Below are 27,588 nucleotides of genomic sequence, written 5' to 3'. Positions count from 1 at the left end.
TCCAACACAGTCCAATCACTGTGTTCCAACACAGTCCCATCACAGTGTTCCAACACAGTCCCATCACTGTGTCCAACACATTCCCATCACAGTGTTCCAACACAGTCCCATGACAGTGTTCCAACACAGTCCAATCACAGTGTTCCAACACAGTCCCGTCACTGTGTTCCAACACATTCCCTTGACAGTTTTCCAACACAGTCCCATCGCAGTGTTCCAACACAGTCCCATCACAGTGTTCCAACACAGTCCCATCACAGTGTTCCAAAACAGTCCCATCACTCTGTTGCAACACAGTCCCATCACAGTGTTCCAACACAGTCCCATCACAGTTTTCCAACACAGTCCCATCAGTGTTCCAACACAGTCCCATCACAGTGTTCCAACACAGTCCCATCACAGTGTTCCAACACAGTCCCATCTCTGTGTAGCAACACAGTCCAATCACAGTGTACCAACACAGTCCCATCACTGTGTTCCAACACAGTCCCAACACAGTGTTCCAACACAGTCCCATCACAGTGTTCCAACACAGTCCCATCACAGTGTCCCAACACAGTCCCATCACTGTGTTCAAACACAGTCCCATCACAGTTTTCCAACACAGTCCCATCACAGTGTTCCAACACAGTCCCATGACAGTGTTCCAGCACAGTCATATCACTGTGTTCCAATACAGTCCCATCACAGTGTTCCAACACAGTCCCATCACAGTGTTCCAACACAGTCCCATCACAGTTTTCCAACACAGTCCCATCATTGTTCCAACACAGTCCCATCACAGTGTTCCAACACAGTCCAATCACAGTGTTCCAACACAGTCCCACCACTGTGTTCCAACACAGTCCCATCACAGTGTTCCAACACAGTCCCATCACTGTGTTCCAATACAGTCCCATCACAGTGTTCCAACACAGTCCCATCACAGTGTTCCAACACAGTCCCATCACAGTTTTCCAACACAGTCCCATCATTGTTCCAACACAGTCCCATCACAGTGTTCCAACACAGTCCAATCACAGTGTTCTAACACAGTCCCACCACTGTGTTCCAACACAGTCCCATCACTGTGTTCAAACACAGTCCCATCACAGTTTTCCAACACAGTCCCATCACAGTGTTCCAACACAGTCCCATGACAGTGTTCCAGCACAGTCATATCACTGTGTTCCAATACAGTCCCATCACAGTGTTCCAACACAGTCCCATCACTGTGTTCCAACACAGTCCCATCACAGTGTTCCAACACAGACCCATCACTCTGTTGCAACACAGTCCCATCACAGTGTTCCAACACAGTCACATCACAGTTTTCCAACACAGTCCCATCATTGTTCCAACACAGTCCCATCACAGTGTTCCAACACAGTCCAATCACAGTGTTCCAACACAGTCCCATCACAGTGTTCCAACACAGTCCCATCACAGTGTTCCAACACAGGCCCATCACAGTGTTCCAACACAGTCCCATCACAGTGTTCCAACACAGTCCCATCACTGTGTTCAAACACAGTCCCATCACTTTGTTCACAACACAGTCCCATCACAGTGTTCCAACACAGTCCAATCTCTGTGTTCCAACACAGTCCCATCACAGTGTTCCAACACAGTCCCTTGACAGTTTTTCAACACAGTCCCATCACAGTGTTCTAACACAGTCCCACCACTGTGTTCCAACACAGTCCCATCACAGTGTTCCAACACAGTCCCATCACTGTGTTCCAACACAGTCCCATCACAGTGTTCCAACAGAGTCCCATCACTATGTTCCAACACAGTCCCGTCACAGTGTACCAACACAGTCCCATCACAGTGTTCCAATACAGTCCCACCACTGTGTTCTAACACAGTCCCATCACAGTGTTCCAACACAGTCCCATCACAGTGTTCCAACACAGTCCCATCACTGTGTTCCTACACAGTCCCATCACAGTGTTCCGACACAGTCCCATCACTGTGTTCCAATACAGTCCCATCACAGTGTTCCATCACAGTCCCATCACAGTGTTCCAACACAGTCCCATCACAGTGTTCCAACACAGTCCAATCACTGTGTTCCAACACAGTCCCATCACAGTGTTCCAACACAGTCCCATCACTGTGTCCAACACAGTCCCATCACAGTGGTCCAACACAGTCCCATCACAGTGTTCCAACACAGTCCCATCACAGTGTTCCAACACAGTCCCATCACTGTGTTGCAAAACAGTCTCATCACAGTGTTCCAACACAGTCCCATCACAGTGTTCAAACACAGTCCCATGACAGCGTTCCAACACAGTCCCATCACAGTGTTCCAACACAGTCCCATCACAGTGTTCCAACACAGTCCCATCACTGTGTTGCAACACAGTCCAATCACAGTGTTCCAACACAGTCCCATCACTGTGTTCCAACACAGTCCCATCACAGTGTTCCAACACAGTCCCATCACAGTTTTCCAATACAGTCCCATCACAGTGCTCCAGCACAGTCCCATCACAGTGTTCCAACACAGTCCCATCACTGTGTTGCAACACAGTCCAATCACAGTGTTCCAACACAGTCCGATCACTGTGTTCCAACACAGTCCCATCACAGTGTTCCAACACATTCCCATCACAGTGTTCCAACACAGTCCCATCACAGTGTTCCATCACAGTCCCATCACAGTGTTCCAACACAGTCCCATCACTGTGTTCCAACACCGTCCCTTGACAGTGTTCCAACACAGTCCCATTACAGTGTTCCAGCACATTCATATCACTGTGTTCCAAAACAGTCCCATCACAATGTTCCAACACCGTCCCATCACTGTGTTCAAACACAGTCCCATCACTGTGTTCCAACACAGTCCCATCACAGTGTTCCAACACAGTCCAATCACTGTGTTCCAACACAGTCCCATCACTGTGTTCCAACACAGTCCCTTGACAATTTTTCAACACAGTCCCATCACAGTGTTCCAACACAGTCCCATCACAGTGTACCAACACAGTCCCATCACTGTGTTGCAACACAGTCCCATCACAGTGTTCCAACACAGTCCCATCTCAGTGTTCCAACACAGTCACATCACTGTGTTCCAACACAGTCCCATCACTGTGTTGCAACACAGTCTCATCACAGTGTTCCAACACAGTCCCATCACAGTGTTCCAACACTGTCCCATGACAGTGTTCCAACACAGTCCAATCACAGTGTTCCAACACAGTCCCGTCACTGTGTTCCAACACATTCCCTTGACAGTTTTCCAACACAGTCCCATCACAGTGTTCCAACACAGTCCCATCACAGTGTTCCAACACAGTCCCATCACAGTGTTCCAACACAGTCCCATCACTCTGTTGCAACACAGTCCCATCACAGTGTTCCAACACAGTCCCATCACAGTTTTCCAACACAGTCCCATCAGTGTTCCAACACAGTCCCATCACAGTGTTCCAACACAGTCCCATCACAGTGTTCCAACACAGTCCCATCTCTGTGTTCCAACACAGTCCCATCACAGTGTTCCAACACTGTCCCATCACAGTTTTCCAATACAGTCCCATCACAGTGCTCCAACACAGTCCCATCACAGTGTTCCAACACAGTCCCATCACTGTGTTGCAACACAGTCCAATCACAGTGTTCCAACACAGTCCCATCACTATGTTCCAACACAGTCCCATCACAGTGTTCCAACACATTCCCATCACAGTGTTCCAACACAGTCCCATCACAGTGTTCCAACACAGTCCCATCACAGTGTTCCAACACAGTCCCATCACTGTGTTCCAACACCGTCCCTTGACAGTGTTCCAACACAGTCCCATGACAGTGTTCCAGCACAGTCATATCACTGTGTTCCAATACAGTCCCATCACAGTGTTCCAACACAGTCCCATCACAGTGTTCCAACACAGTCCCATCACAGTTTTCCAACACAGTCCCATCATTGTTCCAACACAGTCCCATCACAGTGTTCCAACACAGTCCAATCACAGTGTTCCAACACAGTCCCATCACTGTGTTCCAACACAGTCCCTTGACAATTTTTCAACACAGTCCCATCACAGTGTTCCAACACAGTCCCATCACTGTGTTGCAACACAGTCCCATCACAGTGTTCCAACACAGTCCCATCACAGTGTTCCAACACACTCACATCACTGTGTTCCAACACAGTCCCATCACTGTGTTGCAACACAGTCTCATCACAGTGTTCCAACACAGTCCCATCACAGTGTTCCAACACTGTCCCATGACAGTGTTCCAACACAGTCCAATCACAGTGTTCCAACACAGTCCCGTCACTGTGTTCCAACACATTCCCTTGACAGTTTTCCAACACAGTCCCATCGCAGTGTTCCAACACAGTCCCATCACAGTGTTCCAACACAGTCCCATCACAGTGTTCCAACACAGTCCCATCACTCTGTTGCAACACAGTCCCATCACAGTGTTCCAACACAGTCCCATCACAGTTTTCCAACACAGTCCCATCAGTGTTCCAACACAGTCCCATCACAGTGTTCCAACACAGTCCCATCACAGTGTTCCAACACAGTCCCATCTCTGTGTAGCAACACAGTCCAATCACAGTGTACCAACACAGTCCCATCACTGTGTTCCAACACAGTCCCAACACAGTGTTCCAACACAGTCCCATCACAGTGTTCCAACACAGTCCCATCACAGTGTCCCAACACAGTCCCATCACTGTGTTCAAACACAGTCCCATCACAGTTTTCCAACACAGTCCCATCACAGTGTTCCAACACAGTCCCATGACAGTGTTCCAGCACAGTCATATCACTGTGTTCCAATACAGTCCCATCACAGTGTTCCAACACAGTCCCATCACAGTGTTCCAACACAGTCCCATCACAGTTTTCCAACACAGTCCCATCATTGTTCCAACACAGTCCCATCACAGTGTTCCAACACAGTCCAATCACAGTGTTCTAACACAGTCCCACCACTGTGTTCCAACACAGTCCCATCACAGTGTTCCAACACAGTCCCATCACTGTGTTCCAACACAGTCCCATCACAGTGTTCCAACACAGTCCCATCACTATGTTCCAACACAGTCCCGTCACAGTGTACCAACACAGTCCCATCACAGTGTTCCAATACAGTCCCACCACTGTGTTCTTACACAGTCCCATCACAGTGTTCCAACACAGTCCCATCACAGTGTTCCAACACAGTCCCATCACTGTGTTCCTACACAGTCCCATCACAGTGTTCCGACACAGTCCCATCACTGTGTTCCAATACAGTCCCATCACAGTGTTCCAACACAGTCCCATCACAGTGTTCCAACACAGTCCAATCACTGTGTTCCAACACAGTCCCATCACAGTGTTCCAACACAGTCCCATCACTGTGTCCAACACAGTCCCATCACAGTGTTCCAACACAGTCCCATCACAGTGTTACAACACAGTCCCATCACAGTGTTCCAACACAGTTCCATCACTGTGTTGCAAAACAGTCTCATCACAGTGTTCCAACACAGTCCCATCACAGTGTTCCAACACAGTCCCATGACAGCGTTCCAACACAGTCCCATCACAGTGTTCCAACACAGACCCATCACTCTGTTGCAACACAGTCCCATCACAGTGTTCCAACACAGTCCCATCACAGTTTTCCAACACAGTCCCATCATTGTTCCAACACAGTCCCATCACAGTGTTCCACACAGTCCAATCACAGTGTTCCAACACAGTCCCATCACAGTGTTCCAACACAGTCCCATCACAGTGTTCCAACAGAGGCCCATCACAGTGTTCCAACACAGTCCCATCACAGTGTTCCAACACAGTCCCATCACTGTGTTCAAACACAGTCCCATCACTTTGTTCACAACACAGTCCCATCACAGTGTTCCAACACAGTCCAATCTCTGTGTTCCAACACAGTCCCATCACAGTGTTCCAACACAGTCCCTTGACAGTTTTTCAACACAGTCCCATCACAGTGTTCTAACACAGTCCCACCACTGTGTTCCAACACAGTCCCATCACAGTGTTCCAACACAGTCCCATCACTGTGTTCCAACACAGTCCCATCACAGTGTTCCAACAGAGTCCCATCACTATGTTCCAACACAGTCCCGTCACAGTATACCAACACAGTCCCATCACAGTGTTCCAATACAGTCCCACCACTGTGTTCTAACACAGTCCCATCACAGTGTTCCAACACAGTCCCATCACAGTGTTCCAACACAGTCCCATCACTGTGTTCCAACACAGTCCCATCGCTGTGTTGCAACACAGTCCAATCACAGTGTTCCAACACAGTCCGATCACTGTGTTCCAACACAGTCCCATCACAGTGTTCCAACACAGTCCCATCACAGTGTTCCAACACAGTCCCATCACAGTGTTCCAACACAGTCCCATCACAGTGTTCCAACACAGTCCCATCACTGTGTTCCAACACAGTCCCATCATTGTTCCAACACAGTCCCATCACAGTGTTCCAACACAGTCCAATCACAGTGTTCCAACACAGTCCCATCACAGTGTTCCAACACAGTCCCATCACAGTGTTCCAACACAGTCCCATCACAGTGTTACAACACAGTCCAATCACTGTGTTCCAACACAGTCCCATCACAGTGTTCCAACACAGTCCCATCACAGTGTTCCAACACAGTCCCATCACTGTGTTCCAACACAGTCCCATCATTGTTCCAACACAGTCCCATCACAGCGTTCCAACACAGTCCAATCACAGTGTTCCAACACAGTCCCATCACAGTGTTCCAACACAGTCCCATCACAGTGTTCCAACACAGTCCCATCACAGTGTTCCAACACAGTCCAATCACTGTGTTCCAACACAGTCCCATCACAGTGTTCCAACACAGTCCCATCACTGTGTCCAACACATTCCCATCACAGTGTTCCAACACAGTCCCATCACAGTGTTCCAACACAGTCCCATCACAGTGTTCCAACACAGTCCCATCACAGTGTTCAAACACAGTCCCATGACAGCGTTCCAACACAGTCCCATCACAGTGTTCCAACACAGTCCCATCACAGTGTTCCAACACAGTCCCATCACTGTGTTGCAACACAGTCCAATCACAGTGTTCCAACACAGTCCCATCACTGTGTTCCAACACAGTCCCATCACAGTGTTCCAACACAGTCCCATCACAGTTTTCCAATACAGTCCCATCACAGTGCTCCAACACAGTCCCATCACAGTGTTCCAACACAGTCCCATCACTGTGTTGCAACACAGTCCAATCACAGTGTTCCAACACAGTCCGATCACTGTGTTCCAACACAGTCCCATCACAGTGTTCCAACACATTCCCATCACAGTGTTCCAACACAGTCCCATCACAGTGTTCCATCACAGTCCCATCACAGTGTTCCAACACAGTCCCATCACTGTGTTCCAACACCGTCCCTTGACAGTGTTCCAACACAGTCCCATTACAGTGTTCCAGCACATTCATATCACTGTGTTCCAAAACAGTCCCATCACAGTGTTCCAACACAGTTCCATCACAGTGTTCCAACACCGTCCCATCACTGTGTTCAAACACAGTCCCATCACTGTGTTCCAACACAGTCCCATCACAGTGTTCCAACACAGTCCAATCACTGTGTTCCAACACAGTCCCATCACTGTGTTCCAACACAGTCCCTTGACAATTTTTCAACACAGTCCCATCACAGTGTTCCAACACAGTCCCATCACAGTGTTCCAACACAGTCCCATCACTGTGTTGCAACACAGTCCCATCACAGTGTTCCAACACAGTCCCATCACAGTGTTCCAACACACTCACATCACTGTGTTCCAACACAGTCCCATCACTGTGTTGCAACACAGTCTCATCACAGTGTTCCAACACAGTCCCATCACAGTGTTCCAACACTGTCCCATGACAGTGTTCCAACACAGTCCAATCACAGTGTTCCAACACAGTCCCGTCACTGTGTTCCAACACATTCCCTTGACAGTTTTCCAACACAGTCCCATCACAGTGTTCCAACACAGTCCCATCACAGTGTTCCAACACAGTCCCATCACAGTGTTCCAACACAGTCCCATCACTCTGTTGCAACACAGTCCCATCACAGTGTTCCAACACAGTCCGATCACAGTTTTCCAACACAGTCCCATCAGTGTTCCAACACAGTCCCATCACAGTGTTCCAACACAGTCCCATCACAGTGTTCCAACACAGTCCCATCTCTGTGTTGCAACACAGTCCAATCACAGTGTACCAACACAGTCCCATCACTGTGTTCCAACACAGTCCCAACACAGTGTTCCAACACAGTCCCATCACAGTGTTCCAACACAGTCCCATCACAGTGACCCAACACAGTCCCATCACTGTGTTCAAACACAGTCCCATCACAGTGTTCCAACACATTCCCATCACAGTGTTCCAACACAGTCCAATCACTGTGTTCCAACACAGTCCCATCACTGTGTTCCAACACAGTCCCTTGACAGTTTTTCAACACAGTCCCATCACAGTGTTCCAATACAGTCCCATCACAGTGTTCCAACACAGTCCCTTGACAGTTTTTCAACACAGTCCCATCACAGTGTTCCAACACAGTCCCATCACAGTGTTCCAACACAGTCCCATCACTGTGTTGCAACACAGTCCCATCACAGTGTTCCAACACAGTCCCATCACAGTGTTCCAACACAGTCCAATCACAGTGTTCCAACACAGTCCCATCACTGTGTTGCAACACAGTCTCATCACAGTGTTCCAACACAGTCCCATCACAGTGTTCCAACACTGTTTCATCACAGTGTTCCAACACAGTCCCATCACAGTGTTCCAACACAGTCCCATCACAGTGTTCCAACCCAGTCCCATCACTGTGTTGCAAAACAGTCTCATCACAGTGTTCCAACACAGTCCCATCACAGTGTACCAACACAGTCCCATCACAGTGTTCCAACACAGTCCCATCACAGTGTTCCAACACAGTCCCTTCACTCTGTTGCAACACAGTCCCATCACAGTGTTCCAACACAGTCCCATCACAGTTTTCCAACACAGTCCCATCAGTGTTCCAACACAGTCCCATCACAGTGTTCCAACACAGTTCCATCACAGTGTTCCAACACAGTCCCATCACTGTGTTGCAAAACAGTCTCATCACACTGTTCCAACACAGTCCCATCACAGTGTTCCCAAACAGTCCCATGACAATGTTACAACACAGTCCCATCACAGTGTTCCAACACAGTCCCATCACTGTGTTCCAACACAGTCCCATCACAGTGTTCCAACACAGTCCCATCACAGTGTTCCAACACATTCCCATCACAGTGTTCCAACACAGTCCCATCACTGTGTTCCAACACAGTCCCATCACAGTGTTCCAACATAGTCCCATCACTGTGTCCAACACAGTCCCATCACAGTGTTCCAACACAGTCCCATCACAGTGTTCCAACACAGTCCCATCACTCTGTTGCAACACAGTCCCATCACAGTGTTCCAACACAGTCCCATCACTGTGTTCCAACACAGTCCCATCACTGTGTTCCAACACAGTCCCGTCACAGTTTACCAACACAGTCCCATCACAGTGTTCTAACACAGTCCCACCACTGTGTTCCAACACAGTCCCATCACAGTGTTCCAACACAGTCCCATCACTGTGTTCCAACACTGTCCCATCACAGTGTTCCAACACAGTCCCATCACAGTGTTCCAACACAGTCCCGTCACAGTGTACCAACACAGTCCCATGACAGTGTTCCAATACAGTGCCACCACTGTGTTCTTACACAGTCCCATCACAGTGTTCCAACACAGTCCCATCACAGTGTTCCAACACAGTCCCATCACTGTGTTCCTACACAGTCCCATCACAATGTTCCGACACAGTCCCATCACTGTGTTCCAATACAGTCCCATCACAGTGTTCCAACACAGTCCCATCACAGTGTTCCAACACAGTCCAATCACTGTGTTCCAACACAGTCCCATCACAGTGTTCCAACACAGTCCCATCACTGTGTCCAACACAGTCCCATCACAGTGTTCCAGCACGGTCCCATCACAGTGCTCCAACACAGTCCCATCACAGTGTTCCAACACAGTCCCATCACTGTGTTGCAACACAGTCCAATCACAGTGTTCCAACACAGTCCCATCACTGTGTTCCAACACAGTCCCATCACAGTGTTCCAACACATTCCCATCACAGTGTTCCAACACAGTCCCATCACAGTGTTCCAACACAGTCCCATCACAGTGTTCCAACACAGTCCCATCACTGTGTTCCAACACCGTCCCTTGACAGTATTCCGACACAGTCCCATGACAGTGTTCCAGCACAGTCATATCACTGTGTTCCAATACAGTCCCATCACAGTGTTCCAACACAGTCCCATCACAGTGTTCCAACACAGTCCCATCACTGTGTTCAAACACTGTCCCATCACTGTGTTCTAACACAGTCCCATCACAGTGTTCCAACACAGTCCAATCACTGTGTTCCAACACAGTCCCATCACTGTGTTCCAACACAGTCCCATCACTGTGTTGCAAAACAGTCTCATCACAGTGGTCCAACACAGTGCCATCACAGTGTACCAACACAGTCCCATCACAGTGTTCCAACACAGTCCCATCACAGTGTTCCAACACAGTCCCATCACTCTGTTGCAACACAGTCCCATCACAGTGTTCCAACACAGTCCCATCACAGTTTTCCAACACAGTCCCATCAGTGTTCCAACACAGTCCCATCACAGTGTTCCAACACAGTTCCATCACAGTGTTCCAACACAGTCCCATCACTGTGTTGCAAAACAGTCTCATCACAGTGTTCCAACACAGTCCCATCACAGTGTTCCGACACAGTCCCATGACAACGTTACAACACAGTCCCATCACAGTGTCCCAACTCAGTCCCATCACAGTGTTCCAACACAGTCCCATCACTGTGTTGCAACACAGTCCAATCACAGTGTTCCAACACAGTCCCATCACTGTGTTCCAACACAGTCCCATCACAGTGTTCCAACACAGTCCCGTCACAGTGTTCCAACACATTCCCATCACAGTGTTCCAACACAGTCCCATCACTGTGTTCCAACACAGTCCCATCACAGTGTTCCAACACAGTCCCATCACTGTGTCCAACACAGTCCCATCACAGTGTTCCAACACAGTCCCATCACAGTGTTCCAACACAGTCCCATCACTCTGTTGCAACACAGTCCCATAACTCAGTTCCAACACAGTCCCATCACAGTTTTCCAGTACAATCCCATCACAGTGTTCCAACACAGTCCCATCACAGTGTTCCAACACAGTCCCATCACTGTGTTGCAACACAGTCCAATCACAGTGTTCCAACACAGTCCCATCACAGTGTTCCAACACAGTCCAATCACTGTGTTCCAACACAGTCCCATCACTGTGTTCCAACACAGTCCCTTGACAGTTTTTCAACACAGTCCCATCACAGTGTTCCAATACAGTCCCATCACAGTGTTCCAACACAGTCCCTTGACAGTTTTTCAACACAGTCCCATCACAGTGTTCCAACACAGTCCCATCACAGTGTTCCAACACAGTCCCATCACTGTGTTGCAACACAGTCCCATCACAGTGTTCCAACACAGTCCCATCACAGTGTTCCAACACAGTCCAATCACAGTGTTCCAACACAGTCCCATCACTGTGTTGCAACACAGTCTCATCACAGTGTTCCAACACAGTCCCATCACAGTGTTCCAACACTGTTTCATCACAGTGTTCCAACACAGTCCCATCACAGTGTTCCAACACAGTCCCATCACAGTGTTCCAACCCAGTCCCATCACTGTGTTGCAAAACAGTCACATCACAGTGTTCCAAAACAGTCCCATCACAGTGTACCAACACAGTCCCATCACAGTGTTCCAACACAGTCCCATCACAGTGTTCCAACACAGTCCCTTCACTCTGTTGCAACACAGTCCCATCACAGTGTTCCAACACAGTCCCATCACAGTTTTCAAACACAGTCCCATCAGTGTTCCAACACAGTCCCATCACAGTGTTCCAACACAGTTCCATCACAGTGTTCATACACAGTCCCATCACTGTGTTGCAAAACAGTCTCATCACACTGTTCCAACACAGTCCCATCACAGTGTTCCAACACAGTCCCATCACAGTGTTCCGACACAGTCCCATGACAACGTTACAACACAGTCCCATCACAGTGTCCCAACTCAGTCCCATCACAGTGTTCCAACACAGTCCCATCACTGTGTTGCAACACAGTCCAATCACAGTGTTCCAACACAGTCCCATCACTGTGTTCCAACACAGTCCCATCACAGTGTTCCAACACAGTCCCGTCACAGTGTTCCAACACATTCCCATCACAGTGTTCCAACACAGTCCCATCACTGTGTTCCAACACAGTCCCATCACAGTGTTCCAACACAGTCCCATCACTGTGTCCAACACAGTCCCATCACAGTGTTCCAACACAGTCCCATCACAGTGTTCCAACACAGTCCCATCACTCTGTTGCAACACAGTCCCATAACTCAGTTCCAACACAGTCCCATCACAGTTTTCCAGTACAATCCCATCACAGTGTTCCAACACAGTCCCATCACAGTGTTCTAACACAGTCCCATCACTGTGTTGCAACACAGTCCAATCACAGTGTTCCAACACAGTCCCATCACAGTGTTCCAACACAGTCCAATCACTGTGTTCCAACACAGTCCCATCACTGTGTTCCAACACAGTCCCTTGACAGTTTTTCAACACAGTCCCATCACAGTGTTCCAATACAGTCCCATCACAGTGTTCCAACACAGTCCCTTGACAGTTTTTCAACACAGTCCCATCACAGTGTTCCAACACAGTCCCATCACAGTGTTCCAACACAGTCCCATCACTGTGTTGCAACACAGTCCCATCACAGTGTTCCAACACAGTCCCATCACAGTGTTCCAACACAGTCCAATCACAGTGTTCCAACAAAGTCCCATCACTGTGTTGCAACACAGTCTCATCACAGTGTTCCAACACAGTCCCATCACAGTGTTCCAACACTGTTTCATCACAGTGTTCCAACACAGTCCCATCACAGTGTTCCAACACAGTCCCATCACAGTGTTCCAACCCAGTCCCATCACTGTGTTGCAAAACAGTCTCATCACAGTGTTCCAAAACAGTCCCATCACAGTGTACCAACACAGTCCCATCACAGTGTTCCAACACAGTCCCATCACAGTGTTCCAACACAGTCCCTTCACTCTGTTGCAACACAGTCCCATCACAGTGTTCCAACACAGTCCCATCACAGTTTTCAAACACAGTCCCATCAGTGTTCCAACACAGTCCCATCACAGTGTTCCAACACAGTTCCATCACAGTGTTCATACACAGTCCCATCACTGTGTTGCAAAACAGTCTCATCACACTGTTCCAACACAGTCCCATCACAGTGTTCCCACACAGTCCCATGACAATGTTACAACACAGTCCCATCACAGTGTCCCAACTCAGTCCCATCACAGTGTTCCAACACAGTCCCATCACTGTGTTGCAACACAGTCCAATCACAGTGTTCCAACACAGTCCCATCACTGTGTTCCAACACAGTCCCATCACAGTGTTCCAACACAGTCCCATCACAGTGTTCCAACACATTCCCATCACAGTGTTCCAACACAGTCCCATCACTGTGTTCCAACACAGTCCCATCACAGTGTTCCAACATAGTCCCATCACTGTGTCCAACACAGTCCCATCACAGTGTTCCAACACAGTCCCATCACAGTGTTCCAACACAGTCCCATCACTCTGTTGCAACACAGTCCCATCACAGTGTTCCAACACAGTCCCATCACAGTGTTCCAACACAGTCCCATCACTGTGTTCCAACACAGTCCCATCACAGTGTTCCAACACAGTCCCATCACTATGTTCCAACACAGTCCCGTCACAGTGTACCAACACAGTCCCATCACAGTGTTCCAATACAGTCCCACCACTGTGTTCTTACACAGTCCCATCACAGTGTTCCAACACAGTCCCATCACAGTGTTCCAACACAGTCCCATCACTGTGTTCCAACACTGTCCCATCACAGTGTTCCAACACAGTCCCATCACTATGTTCCAACACAGTCCCGTCACAGTGTACCAACACAGTCCCATCACAGTGTTCCAATACAGTCCCACCACTGTGTTCTTACACAGTCCCATCACAGTGTTCCAACACAGTCCCATCACAGTGTTCCAACACAGTCCCATCACTGTGTTCCTACACAGTCCCATCACAATGTTCCGACACAGTCCCATCACTGTGTTCCAATACAGTCCCATCACAGTGTTCCAACACAGTCCCATCACAGTGTTCCAACACAGTCCAATCACTGTGTTCCAACACAGTCCCATCACAGTGTTCCAACACAGTCCCATCACTGTGTCCAACACAGTCCCATCACAGTGTTCCAGCACGGTCCCATCACAGTGCTCCAACACAGTCCCATCACAGTGTTCCAACACAGACCCATCACTGTGTTGCAACACAGTCCAATCACAGTGTTCCAACACAGTCCCATCACTGTGTTCCAACACAGTCCCATCACAGTGTTCCAACACATTCCCATCACAGTGTTCCAACACAGTCCCATCACAGTGTTCCAACACAGTCCCATCACAGTGTTCCAACACAGTCCCATCACTGTGTTCCAACACCGTCCCTTGACAGTATTCCGACACAGTCCCATGACAGTGTTCCAGCACAGTCATATCACTGTGTTCCAATACAGTCCCATCACAGTGTTCCAACACAGTCCCATCACAGTGTTCCAACACAGTCCCATCACAGTGTTCCAACCCGGTCCCATCACTGTGTTGCAAAACAGTCTCATCACAGTGTTCCAAAACAGTCCCATCACAGTGTACCAACACAGTCCCATCACAGTGTTCCAACACAGTCCCATCACAGTGTTCCAACACAGTCCCTTCACTCTGTTGCAACACAGTCCCATCACAGTGTTCCAACACAGTCCCATCACAGTTTTCAAACACAGTCCCATCAGTGTTCCAACACAGTCCCATCACAGTGTTCCAACACAGTTCCAACACAGTGTTCATACACAGTCCCATCACTGTGTTGCAAAACAGTCTCATCACACTGTTCCAACACAGTCCCATCACAGTGTTCCCACACAGTCCCATGACAATGTTACAACACAGTCCCATCACAGTGTCCCAACTCAGTCCCATCACAGTGTTCCAACACAGTCCCATCACTGTGTTGCAACACAGTCCAATCACAGTGTTCCAACACAGTCCCATCACTGTGTTCCAACACAGTCCCATCACAGTGTTCCAACACAGTCCCATCACAGTGTTCCAACACATTCCCATCACAGTGTTCCAACACAGTCCCATCACTGTGTTCCAACACAGTCCCATCACAGTGTTCCAACATAGTCCCATCACTGTGTCCAACACAGTCCCATCACAGTGTTCCAACACAGTCCCATCACAGTGTTCCAACACAGTCCCATCACTCTGTTGCAACACAGTCCCATCACAGTGTTCCAACACAGTCCCATCACAGTGTTCCAACACAGTCCCATCACTGTGTTCCAACACAGTCCCATCACAGTGTTCCAACACAGTCCCATCACTATGTTCCAACACAGTCCCGTCACAGTGTACCAACACAGTCCCATCACAGTGTTCCAATACAGTCCCACCACTGTGTTCTTACACAGTCCCATCACAGTGTTCCAACACAGTCCCATCACAGTGTTCCAACACAGTCCCATCACTGTGTTCCAACACTGTCCCATCACAGTGTTCCAACACAGTCCCATCACTATGTTCCAACACAGTCCCGTCACAGTGTACCAACACAGTCCCATCACAGTGTTCCAATACAGTCCCACCACTGTGTTCATACACAGTCCCCTCACAGTGTTCCAACACAGTCCCATCACAGTGTTCCAACACAGTCCCATCACTGTGTTCCTACACAGTCCCATCACAATGTTCCGACACAGTCCCATCACTGTGTTCCAATACAGTCCCATCACAGTGTTCCAACACAGTCCCATCACAGTGTTCCAACACAGTCCAATCACTGTGTTCCAACACAGTCCCATCACAGTGTTCCAACACAGTCCCATCACTGTGTCCAACACAGTCCCATCACAGTGTTCCAGCACGGTCCCATCACAGTGCTCCAACACAGTCCCATCACAGTGTTTCAACACAGTCCCATCACTGTGTTGCAACACAGTCCAATCACAGTGTTCCAACACAGTCCCATCACTGTGTTCCAACACAGTCCCATCACAGTGTTCCAACACATTCCCATCACAGTGTTCCAACACAGTCCCATCACAGTGTTCCAACACAGTCCCATCACAGTGTTCCAACACAGTCCCATCACTGTGTTCCAACACCGTCCCTTCACAGTATTCCGACACAGTCCCATGACAGTGTTCCAGCACAGTCATATCACTGTGTTCCAATACAGTCCCATCGCAGTGTTCCAACACAGTCCCATCACAGTGTTCCAACACAGTCCCATCACTGTGTTCAAACACTGTCCCATCACTGTGTTCTAACACAGTCCCATCACAGTGTTCCAACACAGTCCAATCACTGTGTTCCAACACAGTCCCATCACTGTGTTCCAACACAGTCCCATCACTGTGTTGCAAAACAGTCTCATCACAGTGGTCCAACACAGTGCCATCACAGTGTACCAACACAGTCCCATCACAGTGTTCCAACACAGTCCCATCACAGTGTTCCAACACAGTCCCATCACAGTGTTCCAACACAGTCCCATCACAGTTTTCCAACACAGTCCCATCAGTGTTCCAACACAGTCCCATCACAGTGTTCCAACACAGTTCCATCACAGTGTTCCAACACAGTCCCATCACTGTGTTGCAAAACAGTCTCATCACAGTGTTCCAACACAGTCCCATCACAGTGTTCCGACACAGTCCCATGACAACGTTACAACACAGTCCCATCACAGTGTCCCAACTCAGTCCCATCACAGTGTTCCAACACAGTCCCATCACTGTGTTGCAACACAGTCCAATCACAGTGTTCCAACACAGTCCCATCACTGTGTTCCAACACAGTCCCATCACAGTGTTCCAACACAGTGCCGTCACAGTGTTCCAACACATTCCCATCACAGTGTTCCAACACAGTCCCATCACTGTGTTCCAACACAGTCCCATCACAGTGTTCCAACACAGTCCCATCACTGTGTCCAACACAGTCCCATCACAGTGTTCCAACACAGTCCCATCACAGTGTTCCAACACAGTCCCATTACTCTATTGCAACACAGTCCCATCACAGTGTTCCAACACAGTCCCATCACAGTGTTCCAACACAGTCCCATCACTGTGTTCCAACACAGTCCCGTCACAGTTTACCAACACAGTCCCATCACAGTGTTCTAACACAGTCCCACCACTGTGTTCCAACACAGTCCCATCATAGTGTTCCAACACAGTCCCATCACTGTGTTCCAACACAGTCCCATCACAGTGTTCCAACACAGTCCCATCACTATGTTCCAACACAGTCCCGTCACAGTGTACCAACACAGTCCCATCACAGTGTTCCAATACAGTCCCACCACTGTGTTCTTACACAGTCCCATCACAGTGTTCCAACACAGTCTCATCACAGTGTTCCAGCACAGTCCCATCACTGTGTTCCTACACAGTCCCATCACAGTGTTCCGACACAGTCCCATCACTGTGTTCCAATACAGTCCCATCACAGTGTTCCAACACAGTCCCATCACAGTGTTCCAACACAGTCCAATCACTGTGTTCCAACACAGTCCCATCACAGTGTTCCAACACAGTCCCATCACTGTGTCCAACACAGTCCCATCACAGTGTTCCAACACAGTCCCATCACAGTGTTCCAACACAGTCCCATCACAGTGTTCCAACACAGTCCCATCACTGTGTTGCAAAACAGTCTCATCACAGTGTTCCAACACAGTCCCATCACAGTGTTCGAACACAGTCCCATGACAGCGTTCCAACACAGTCCCATCACAGTGTTCCAACACAGTCCCATCACAGTGTTCCAACACAGTCCCATCACTGTGTTGCAACACAGTCCCTTGACAGTATTCCAACACAGTCCCATCACTGTGTTCCAACACAGTCCCATCACAGTGTTCCAACACTGTCCCATCACAGTTTTCCAATACAATCCCATCACAGTGCTCCAACACAGTCCCATCACAGTGTTCCAAAACAGTCCCATCACTGTGTTGCAACACAGTCCAATCACAGTGTTCCAACACGGTCCCATCACTGTGTTCCAACGCAGTCCCATCACAGTGTTCCAACACATTCCCATCACAGTGTTCCATCACAGTCCCATCACAGTGTTCCAACACAGTCCCATCACAGTGTTCCAACACAGTACCATCACCCTGTTGCAACACAGTCCCATCACAGTGTTCCAACACAGTCCCATCACAGTTTTCCAACACAGTCCCATCAGTGTTCCAACACAGTCCCATCACAGTGTTCCAACACAGTTCCATCACAGTGTTCCAACACAGTCCCATCACTGTGTTGCAAAACAGTCTCATCACAGTGTTCCAACACAGTCCCATCACAGTGTTCCGACACAGTCCCATGACAACGTTACAACACAGTCCCATCACAGTGTCCCAACACAGTCCCATCACTGTGTTCCAACACTGTCCCATCACAGTGTTCCAACACAGTCCCATCACTATGTTCCAACACAGTCCCGTCACAGTGTACCAACACAGTCCCATCACAGTGTTCCAACACAGTCCCATCACAGTGTTCCAACACATTCCCATCACAGTGTTCCAACACAGTCCCATCACTGTGTTCCAACACAGTCCCATCACAGTGTTCCAACACAGTCCCATCACTGTGTCCAACACAGTCCCATCACAGTGTTCCAACACAGTCCCATCACAGTGTTCCAACACAGTCCCATCACTCTATTGCAACACAGTCCCATCATAGTGTTCCAACACAGTCCCATCACAGTGTTCCAACACAGTCCCATCACTGTGTTCCAACACAGTCCCGTCACAGTTTACCAACACAGTCCCATCACAGTGTTCTAACACAGTGCCACCACTGTGTTCCAACACAGTCCCATCATAGTGTTCCAACACAGTCCCATCACTGTGTTCCAACACAGTCCCATCACAGTGTTCCAACACAGTCCCATCACTATGTTCCAACACAGTCCCGTCACAGTGTACCAACACAGTCCCATCACAGTGTTCCAATACAGTCCCACCACTGTGTTCTTACACAGTCCCATCACAGTGTTCCAACACAGTCCAATCACAGTGTTCCAACACAGTCCCATCACAGTGTTCCAACACAGTCCCATCACAGTGTTCCAACACATTCCAATCACTGTGTTCCAACACAGTCCCATCACAGTGTTCCAACACAGTCCCATCACTGTGTCCAACACAGTCCCATCACAGTGTTCCAACACAGTCCCATCACAGTGTTCCAACACAGTCCCATCACAGTGTTCCAACACAGTCCCATCACTGTGTTGCAAAACAGTCTCATCACAGTGTTCCAACACAGTCCCATCACAGTGTTCCAACACAGTCCCATGACAGTGTTCCAACACAGTCCCATCACAGTGTTCCAACACAGTCCCATCACAGTGTTCCAACACAGTCCCATCACTGTGTCCAACACAGTCCCATCACAGTGTTCCAACACAGTCCCATCACAGTGTTCCAACACAGTCCCATCACAGTTTTCCAACACAGTCCCATCACTGTGTTGCAAAACAGTCTCATCACAGTGTTCCAACCCAGTCCCATCACAGTGTTCGAACACAGTCCCATGACAGCGTTCCAACACAGTCCCATCACAGTGTTCCAACACAGTCCCATCACAGTGTTCCAACACAGTCCCATCACTGTGTTGCAACACAGTCCCTTGACAGTGTTCCAACACAGTCCCATCACTGTATTCCAACACAGTCCCATCACAGTGTTCCAACACTGTCCCATCACAGTTTTCCAATACAGTCCCATCACAGTGCTCCAACACAGTCCCATCACAGTGTTCCAACACAGTCCCATCACTGTGTTTCAACACAGTCCAATCACAGTGTTCCAACACAGTCCCATCACTGTGTTCCAACGCAGTCCCATCACAGTGTTCCAACACATTCCCATCACAGTGTTCCAACACAGTCCCATCACAGTGTTCCAACACAGTCCCATCACAGTGTTCCAACACAGTCCCATCAGTCTGTTGCAACACAGTCCCATCACAGTGTTCCAACACAGTCCCATCACAGTTTTCCAACACAGTCCCATCAGTGTTCCAACACAGTCCCATCACAGTGTTCCAACACAGTTCCATCACAGTGTTCCAACACAGTCCCATCACTGTGTTGCAAAACAGTCTCATCACAGTGTTCCAACACAGTCCCATCACAGTGTTCCGACACAGTCCCATGACAACGTTACAACACAGTCCCATCACAATGTCCCAACTCAGTCCCATCACAGTGTTCCAACACAGTCCCATCACTGTGTTGCAACACAGTCCAATCACAGTGTTCCAACACAGTCCCATCACTGTGTTCCAACACAGTCCCATCACAGTGTTCCAACACAGTCCCATCACAGTGTTCCAACACATTCCCATCACAGTGTTCCAACACAGTCCCATCACTGTGTTCCAACACAGTCCCATCACAGTGTTCCAACACAGTCCCATCACTGTGTCCAACACAGTCCCATCATAGTGTTCCAACACAGTCCCATCACAGTGTTCCAACACAGTCCCATCACTCTATTGCAACACAGTCCCATCACAGTGTTCCAACACAGTCCCATCACAGTGTTCCAACACAGTCCCATCACTGTGTTCCAACACAGTCCCGTCACAGTTTACCAACACAGTCCCATCACAGTGTTCTAACACAGTGCCACCACTGTGTTCCAACACAGTCCCATCAGAGTGTTCCAACACAGTCCCATCACTGTGTTCCAACACAGTCCCATCACAGTGTTCCAACACAGTCCCATCACTATGTTCCAACACAGTCCCGTCACAGTGTACCAACACAGTCCCATCACAGTGTTCCAATACAGTCCCACCACTGTGTTCATACACAGTCCCATCACAGTGTTCCAACACAGTCCCATCACAGTGTTCCAACACAGTCCCATCACTGTGTTCCTACACAGTCCCATCACAGTGTTCCGACACAGTCCCATCACTGTGTTCCAATACAGTCCCATCACAGTGTTCCAACACAGTCCCATCACAGTGTTCCGACACAGTCCAATCACAGTGTTCCAACACAGTCCCATCACAGTGTTCCAACACAGTCCGATCACTGTGTCCAACACAGTCCCATCACAGTGTTCCAACACAGTCCCATCACAGTGTTCCAACACAGTCCCATCACAGTGTTCCAACACAGTCCCATCACAGTTTTCCAATACAGTCCCATCACAGTGCTCCAACACAGTCCCATCACAGTGTTCCAACACAGTCCCATCACTGTGTTTCAACACAGTCCAATCACAGTGTTCCAACACAGTCCCATCACTGTGTTCCAACGCAGTCCCATCACAGTGTTCCAACACATTCCCATCACAGTGTTCCAACACAGTCCCATCACAGTGTTCCAACACAGTCCCATCACAGTGTTCCAACACAGTCCCATCAGTCTGTTGCAACACAGTCCCATCACAGTGTTCCAACACAGTCCCATCACAGTTTTCCAACACAGTCCCATCAGTGTTCCAACACAGTCCCATCACAGTGTTCCAACACAGTTCCATCACAGTGTTCCAACACAGTCCCATCACTGTGTTGCAAAACAGTCTCATCACAGTGTTCCAACACAGTCCCATCACAGTGTTCCGACACAGTCCCATGACAACGTTACAACACAGTCCCATCACAATGTCCCAACTCAGTCCCATCACAGTGTTCCAACACAGTCCCATCAGTGTGTTGCAACACAGTCCAATCACAGTGTTCCAACACAGTCCCATCACTGTGTTCCAACACAGTCCCATCACAGTGTTCCAACACAGTCCCATCACAGTGTTCCAACACATTCCCATCACAGTGTTCCAACACAGTCCCATCACTGTGTTCCAACACAGTCCCATCACAGTGTTCCAACACAGTCCCATCACTGTGTCCAACACAGTCCCATCATAGTGTTCCAACACAGTCCCATCACAGTGTTCCAACACAGTCCCATCACTCTATTGCAACACAGTCCCATCACAGTGTTCCAACACAGTCCCATCACAGTGTTCCAACACAGTCCCATCACTGTGTTCCAACACAGTCCCGTCACAGTTTACCAACACAGTCCCATCACAGTGTTCTAACACAGTGCCACCACTGTGTTCCAACACAGTCCCATCATAGTGTTCCAACACAGTCCCATCACTGTGTTCCAACACAGTCCCATCACAGTGTTCCAACACAGTCCCATCACTATGTTCCAACACAGTTCCATCACAGTGTTCCAACACAGTCCCATCACTGTGTTGCAAAACAGTCTCATCACAGTGTTCCAACACAGTCCCATCACAGTGTTCCGACACAGTCCCATGACAACGTTACAACACAGTCCCATCACAATGTCCCAACTCAGTCCCATCACAGTGTTCCAACACAGTCCCATCACTGTGTTGCAACACAGTCCAATCACAGTGTTCCAACACAGTCCCATCACTGTGTTCCAACACAGTCCCATCACAGTGTTCCAACACAGTCCCATCACAGTGTTCCAACACATTCCCATCACAGTGTTCCAACACAGTCCCATCACTGTGTTCCAACACAGTCCCATCACAGTGTTCCAACACAGTCCCATCACTGTGTCCAACACAGTCCCATCATAGTGTTCCAACACAGTCCCATCACAGTGTTCCAACACAGTCCCATCACTCTATTGCAACACAGTCCCATCACAGTGTTCCAACACAGTCCCATCACAGTGTTCCAACACAGTCCCATCACTGTGTTCCAACACAGTCCCGTCACAGTTTACCAACACAGTCCCATCACAGTGTTCTAACACAGTGCCACCACTGTGTTCCAACACAGTCCCATCATAGTGTTCCAACACAGTCCCATCACTGTGTTCCAACACAGTCCCATCACAGTGTTCCAACACAGTCCCATCACTATGTTCCAACACAGTCCCGTCACAGTGTACCAACACAGTCCCATCACAGTGTTCCAATACAGTCCCACCACTGTGTTCATACACAGTCCCATCACAGTGTTCCAACACAGTCCCATCACAGTGTTCCAACACAGTCCCATCACTGTGTTCCTACACAGTCCCATCACAGTGTTCCGACACAGTCCCATCACTGTGTTCCAATACAGTCCCATCACAGTGTTCCAACACAGTCCCATCACAGTGTTCCGACACAGTCCAATCACAGTGTTCCAACACAGTCCCATCACAGTGTTCCAACACAGTCCGATCACTGTGTCCAACACAGTCCCATCACAGTGTTCCAACACAGTCCCATCACAGTGTTCCAACACAGTCCCATCACAGTGTTCCAACACAGTCCCATCACAGTTTTCCAATACAGTCCCATCACAGTGCTCCAACACAGTCCCATCACAGTGTTCCAACACAGTCCCATCACTGTGTTTCAACACAGTCCAATCACAGTGTTCCAACACAGTCCCATCACTGTGTTCCAACGCAGTCCCATCACAGTGTTCCAACACATTCCCATCACAGTGTTCCAACACAGTCCCATCACAGTGTTCCAACACAGTCCCATCACAGTGTTCCAACACAGTCCCATCAGTCTGTTGCAACACAGTCCCATCACAGTGTTCCAACACAGTCCCATCACAGTTTTCCAACACAGTCCCATCAGTGTTCCAACACAGTCCCATCACAGTGTTCCAACACAGTTCCATCACAGTGTTCCAACACAGTCCCATCACTGTGTTGCAAAACAGTCTCATCACAGTGTTCCAACACAGTCCCATCACAGTGTTCCGACACAGTCCCATGACAACGTTACAACACAGTCCCATCACAATGTCCCAACTCAGTCCCATCACAGTGTTCCAACACAGTCCCATCAGTGTGTTGCAACACAGTCCAATCACAGTGTTCCAACACAGTCCCATCACTGTGTTCCAACACAGTCCCATCACAGTGTTCCAACACAGTCCCATCACAGTGTTCCAACACATTCCCATCACAGTGTTCCAACACAGTCCCATCACTGTGTTCCAACACAGTCCCATCACAGTGTTCCAACACAGTCCCATCACTGTGTCCAACACAGTCCCATCATAGTGTTCCAACACAGTCCCATCACAGTGTTCCAACACAGTCCCATCACTCTATTGCAACACAGTCCCATCACAGTGTTCCAACACAGTCCCATCACAGTGTTCCAACACAGTCCCATCACTGTGTTCCAACACAGTCCCGTCACAGTTTACCAACACAGTCCCATCACAGTGTTCTAACACAGTGCCACCACTGTGTTCCAACACAGTCCCATCATAGTGTTCCAACACAGTCCCATCACTGTGTTCCAACACAGTCCCATCACAGTGTTCCAACACAGTCCCATCACTATGTTCCAACACAGTCCCGTCACAGTGTACCAACACAGTCCCATCACAGTGTTCCAATACAGTCCCACCACTGTGTTCATACACAGGCCCATCACAGTGTTCCAACACAGTCCCATCACAGTGTTCCAACACAGTCCCATCACTGTGTTCCTACACAGTCCCATCACAGTGTTCCGACACAGTCCCATCACTGTGTTCCAATACAGTCCCATCACAGTGTTCCAACACAGTCCCATCACAGTGTTCCGACACAGTCCAATCACAGTGTTCCAACACAGTCCCATCACAGTGTTCCAACACAGTCCGATCACTGTGTCCAACACAGTCCCATCACAGTGTTCCAACACAGTCCCATCACAGTGTTCCAACACAGTCCCATCACAGTGTTCCAACACAGTCCCATCACTGTGTTGCAAAACAGTCCCATGACAGCGTTCCAACACAGTCCCATCACTGTGTTCCAACACAGTCCCATGACTGTGTTGCAACACAGTCCCTTGACAGTGTTCCAACACAGTCCCATCACTGTGTTCCAACACAGTCCCATCACAGTGTTCCAACACTGTCCCATCACAGTTTTCCAATACAGTCCCATCACAGTGCTCCAACACAGTCCCATCACAGTGTTCCAACACAGTCCCATCACTGTGTTGCAACACAGTCCAATCACAGTGTTCCAACACAGTCCCATCACTGTGTTCCAACGCAGTCCCATCACAGTGTTCCAACACATTCCCATCACAGTGTTCCAACACAGTCCCATCACAGTGTTCCAACACTGTCCCATCACAGTGTTCAAACACAGTCCCATCACTGTGTTCCAACACCGTCCCTTGACAGTGTTCCAACACAGTCCCATGACAGTGTTCCAGCACAGTCATATCACTGTGGTCCAATACAGTCCCATCACAGTGTTCCAACACAGTCCCATGACAGTGTTCCAACACAGTCCCATCACTGTGTTCAAACACAGTCCCATCACTGTGTTCCAACACAGTCCCATCACAGTGTTCCAACACAGTCCAATCACTGTGTTCCAACACAGTCCCATCACTGTGTTCCAACACAGTCCCTTGACAATTTTTCAACACAGTCCCATCACAGTGTTCCAACACAGTCCCATCACAGTGTTCCAACACAGTCCCATCACTGTGTTGCAACACAGTCCCATCACAGTGTTCCAACACAGTCCCATCACAGTGTTCCAACACAGTCACATCACTGTGTTCCAACACAGTCCCATCACTGTGTTGCAACACAGTCTCATCACAGTGTTCCAACACAGTCCCATCACAGTGTTCCAACACTGTCCCATGACAGTGTTCCAACACAGTCCAATCACAGTGTTCCAACACAGTCCCGTCACTGTGTTCCAACACATTCCCTTGACAGTTTTCCAACACAGTCCCATCACAGTGTTCCAACACAGTCCCATCACAGTGTTCCAACACAGTCCCATCACAGTGTTCCAACACAGTCCCATCACAGTGTTCCAACACTGTCCCATCACTCTGTTGCAACACAGTCCCATCACAGTGTTCCAACACAGTCACATCACAGTTTTCCAACACAGTCCCATCAGTGTTCCAACACAGTCCCATCACAGTGTTCCAACACAGTACCATCACAGTGTTCCAACACAGTCACATCTCTGTGTTGCAACACAGTCCAATCACAGTGTACCAACACAGTCCCATCACTGTGTTCCAACACAGTCCCAACACAGTGTTCCAACACAGTCCCATCACAGTGTTCCAACACAGTCCCATCACAGTGTCCCAACACAGTCCCATCACTGTGTTCAAACACAGTCTCATCACAGTGTTCCAACACAGTCTCATCACAGTGTTCCAACACAGTCTAATCACTGTGTTCCAACACAGTCCCATCACAGTGTTCCAACACAGTCCCTTGACAGTTTTTCAACACAGTCCCATCACAGTGTTCCAATACAGTCCCATCACAGTGTTCCAACACAGTCCCATCACAGTGTTCCAACACAGTCCCATCACAGTGTTCCAACACAGTCCCATCACTGTGTTCCAACACAGTCCCATCACAGTGTTCCAACACAGTCCCATCACTGTGTCCAACACAGTCCCATCACAGTGTTCCAACACAGTCCCATCACAGTGTTCCAACACAGTCCCATCACAGTGTTCCAACACAGTCCCATCACTGTGTTGCAAAACAGTCTCATCACAGTGTGCCAACACAGTCCCATCACAGTGTTCGAACACAGTCCCATGACAGCGTTCCAACACAGTCCCATCACAGTGTTCCAACACAGTCCCATCACAGTGTTCCAACACAGTCCCATCACTGTGTCCAACACAGTCCCATCACAGTGTTCCAACACAGTCCCATCACAGTGTTCCAACACAGTCCCATCACTGTGTTGCAACACAGTCCCATCACAGCGTTCCAACACAGTCCCATCACTGTGTGCAACACAGTCCCATCACAGTGTTCCAACACAGTCCCATCACAGTGTTCCAACACAGTCCCATCACTCTATTGCAACACAGTCCCATCACAGTGTTCCAACACAGTCCCATCACAGTGTTCCAACACAGTCCCATCACTGTGTTCCAACACAGTCCCGTCACAGTTTACCAACACAGTCCCATCACAGTGTTCTAACACAGTGCCACCACTGTGTTCCAACACAGTCCCATCATAGTGTTCCAACACAGTCCCATCACTGTGTTCCAACACAGTCCCATCACAGTGTTCCAACACAGTCCCATCACTATGTTCCAACACAGTCCCGTCACAGTGTACCAACACAGTCCCATCACAGTGTTCCAATACAGTCCCACCACTGTGTTCTTACACAGTCCCATCACAGTGTTCCAACACAGTCCCATCACAGTGTTCCAACACAGTCCCATCACTGTGTTCCTACACAGTCCCATCACAGTGTTCCGACACAGTC

This window comes from Chiloscyllium plagiosum, unplaced genomic scaffold (assembly GCF_037043375.1).
Source record: "Chiloscyllium plagiosum isolate Xiang-an unplaced genomic scaffold, Cpla_swu_hap1 HiC_scaffold_38, whole genome shotgun sequence".
In the NCBI taxonomy this organism is placed as follows: Eukaryota; Metazoa; Chordata; class Chondrichthyes; order Orectolobiformes; family Hemiscylliidae; genus Chiloscyllium; species Chiloscyllium plagiosum.
The sequence above is the reverse complement of the archived record's forward strand: the minus strand, read 5'-3'. Positions refer to the sequence as shown.